Source organism: Silurus aristotelis (genome assembly GCF_946808225.1).
Source record: "Silurus aristotelis genome assembly, chromosome: 1".
Lineage (NCBI taxonomy): Eukaryota > Metazoa > Chordata > Actinopteri > Siluriformes > Siluridae > Silurus > Silurus aristotelis.
Window position 1 is genome coordinate 28,635,587 of NC_139574.1, and position 4,103 is coordinate 28,639,689.

Genomic DNA, 4,103 nt, shown 5'->3' on the forward strand with positions numbered 1-4,103 from the left:
AGGTGAGATCTTGCATGGAGTCCCAGTCCGAGGAAGATTGACAGTCATGTTTAGCTTCTTCCATTTTCTAATGATTGCTCCAACAATGGACCTTTTTTCACCAAGCTACTTGGGAATTTCCCCGTAGCCCTTTCCAGCCTTGTGGAGGTGTACAATTTTGTCTCTAGTGTCTTTGGACAGCTCTATGGTCTTGGCCATGTTAGTAGTTGGATTCTTACTGATTGTATGGTGTGGACAGGTGTCTTTATGCAGCTAACGACCTCAAACAGGTGCATCTAATTTAGGATAATAAATGTAGTGGAGGTGGACATTTTAAAGGCAGACTAACAGGTCTTTGAGGGTCAGAATTCTAGCTGATAGACAGGTGTTCAAATACTTATTTGCAGCTGTATCATACAAATAAATAGTTTTAAAATCATATATTGTGATTTCTGGATTTTTTTTTTTAGATTATGTCTCTCACAGTGGACATGCACCTACGATGACAATTTCAGACCCCTCCATGATTTCTAAATGAGAGAACTTGCAAAATAGCAGGGTGTTCAAATACTTATTTTCCTCACTGTATATATATATATATATATATATATATATATATATTTTTTTTTTTTTTTAATATATATATATATATATATATATATATATATATATATATATATATATATATATATATATATATATATATATATATATTTCAAATTTCTAAGTATTTATGTTGATAACTTTGATCATTTCTCTGGCTGATATACACTTTATGGACAAAAGTAGCCTGACTTTTCCCGCCATATGCGTACATTTCACTGGCTCAGTGATAATGTGGCTTTTAAACTAACTAATTAAAATTACAATTATTTAAGTAACATTGTCTTAAACCAAATGTCCGCAATAGATAAAGTGGCAGTATACTATAGAGTTTATGCAGATTATTTTAAGACGAATATTTTATTTGACAATCAATTAAAATCATGTAATGGGTCTGTGTTAGTGCACTTATGAGTCTTAAATGTAAGTGAATAAGCAAAGCTTAAGCAGAGGGTTAATTGTGTGCACCATGGACGATTTTGCTGCTGATTTGAGACTTGGCGCATCAAAATAAATGTTTACTGATTAAATAAAATCAGTTTATTTTATTTTTTTTATGAGTAAAGCAAGGACGTCGTGAATAAACGTGTTGCACTGAAGGTTTACATTTTTCATTTTTGAATATTTATTTATATCTTTAATAAAAATGATCAAACAGAAATGCATGCTGCATTAAGCGCGCATTATTAAAATGTGTTGCGTTAGAATCACTTTACGTTAATGCGTTAATTTTGACAGCCCTTATTAATATATTAATACAAAACACATTTCTAATTTTGTTACCTAATGAATGTAATGAACATCCACTACATAGAACACAAGCAGAGAAAAGATGGTGACCAGGAATGCGTACGTATTTGGTGTGTGAGAGCAGGAAATGATACATGAGGGGTAGATTGGAAAAGCCGCACAATTACAGGAAATCAGTTGATAGACTGAAAACAGCATGCAATGAGAAGAAAAAAACAGTATTGACATACAAACCTGATTCCAAAAAAGTTGGTACACTGTGTACAAATTGTGAATAAAAACAGAATGCAATGATGTGGAAGTTTCAAATTTAAATGTTTTATTCAGAATACAACATAGATGACATATCAAATGTTTAAACTGAGAAAATGTACCATTTTAAGGGAAAAATAAGTTGATTTTAAATTTCATGGCTCAAAAAAGTTGGGACAATTCCATGTTTTGCACTGTGCGGCATCCCCTCTTCTTTTTATAACAGTCTGCAAACGTCTGGGGACTGAGGAGACAAGTTGCTTAAGTTTAGGAATAGGAATGTTGTCCCAATCTTGTCTAATACAGGCTTCTAGTTGTTCAGCTGTCTTAGGTCTCCTTTATCGCATCTTCCTCTTTATGATGCACCAAATGTTTTCTATGGGTGAAAGATCTGTAATGCAGGATGGCCATTTCAGTTCCCGGATCCTTCTTTTACGCAGCCATAATGTTCTAATTGATGCAGTATGTGGTCTGGCATTGTCATGTTGGAAAATGCAAGGTCTTCCCTGAAAGAGACGACGTCTGGATGGGAGCACATGTTGTTCTAGAACTTGGATATACCTTTCAGCAATAATGGTGCCTTTCCAGATGTGTAAGCTGCCCATGCCACATACACTCATGCAATCCCATACCATCAGAGATGCAGGCGTCTAAGCTAAGCGCTAATAACATCTCCTTATCCTCTCTAGTCCGGATGACACGGCGTCCCAGTTTTCCAAAAAGAGCTTCAAATTTTTATTCGTCTGACCACAGAACAGTTTTCCACTTTGCCACAGTCCATTTTAAATAAACCTTGGCCCAGAGAAAACGCCTGCGCTTCTGGATCATGTTTAGATATGGCTTCTTTTTTTGACCTATAGAGTTTTAGCCGGCAACCATGAATGGCACGGTGGATTGTGTTCACCAACAATGTTTTCTGGAAATATTCCTGAGCCCATGTTGTGATTTCCATTACAGTAGCATTCCTGTATGTGATGCAGTGCCGTCTAAGGGCCCGAAGATCACGTGCATCCAGTATGGTTTTCCGGCCTTGACCCTTATGCACAGAGATTGTTCCAGATTCTCTCTATCTTTGGATGATATTATGCACTGTAGATGATAAACTTTAAACTCCTTTCTGATATTGCTCCACTATTTTTTGCCGCAGCATTGGGGGAATTGGTGATCCCCTGCCCATCTTGACTTCTGAGAGACACTGCCATTCTGAGAGGCTCTTTTTATACCAAATCAAATTAACCTAATAAGTTGCAAATTGGTCCTCCAGCTGTTCCTTACATGTATATTTTACTTTTCCAGCCTCTTATTGCTACCTGTCCCAACTTTTTTGGAATGTGTAGCTCTCATGAAATCCAAAATGAGGCAATATTTGGCATGACATTTCAAAATGTCTCACTTTTAACATTTTATATGTTATCTATATTCTATTGTGAATAAAATATAAGTTTATAAGATTTGTAAATTATTGCATTCCTTTTTTATTCACAATTTGTACAGTGTTCCAACTTTTTTGGAATCGGGTTTGTAGATTAAAAGTAAAGTAACAAGCCTGGTTTGGAAATGTAAGAAGTAGAAAGTACAGATATTTGTGTAAAAATGTAATGAGTAAAAGTAAAAAGTTGTGAAAAATAATAGTGAAGTAAAGTATACCAGAAAAATCGACTTAAGTACAGTAAAAAAGTATTTGTACTTCATTACTTCCCACCTCTGTAGGAGACTAATACTGTTTCAGTATGAAAATATTCATGTAGTTTACATGGGTTGAAGAGGAAGATCTTGACCCCAAACCTATTGAACACCTTTTGGATGATTTAGGCACCCCAGGCCTCCTCACCCAACATTAGTACATGACTTTACTAACACCCTTGCGACTGAATGAGCACAAATCTCCACATGGTTACATTCCAACAAACATGTATATGATAAAGATGTACACAATGGATGATGGTGAACTGGGATTAAAAGTTGAACTGGTTCAGCCTTTGAATTGTTTTGATAATGAAGACAAATAAATCAAAAACTAACACTCACCTTCTAACTAATCACAAATCAGTATAAAAGATGAGTCGGAAAGATCAGACACAAAAATCTGACAGTTAAAAAGTATTATGGACTACATGTATCATCTAAACAGAGATTAACAGACCGAAACTAACAAACAACATACCAATAAATAAATTAAAATCTCCTGGCTCTGTTTTGTGTGTCTCCTACAGCTGTTTAAATAAAGTTATACTGAACTAAATTTCATTAACACTCACCCACTCCGGATCTGTCTCACTCTTAGTGTGGGTATCCAAACATATCTCTTTCTGCCTCTCTCTCTCTCTTTCTCTATTTCTCTGTCTGTGTGTTGTGAAACGTTATCTAGCAGGATGATTATGCTTCTCCACCCTGCAATTGTCATAATTGCTGTTTCGTCTGAGTTTGAAATATTCGTACGTACACACACACACACACACACACACACACACACACACACACACACACACACACACACACACACACACACACAATCAAGA

At 35.6% G+C, this 4,103-nt stretch overlaps 1 protein-coding gene across 1 annotated transcript in view; it reads left to right on the top strand.

The window, feature by feature from the left end:
• fbxo43 (F-box protein 43) overlaps positions 1 to 4,103 on the top strand; it is a 129,051-nt gene that overhangs the window by 105,247 nt on the left and 19,701 nt on the right. The gene's annotated exons all lie outside the window — the stretch shown is intronic.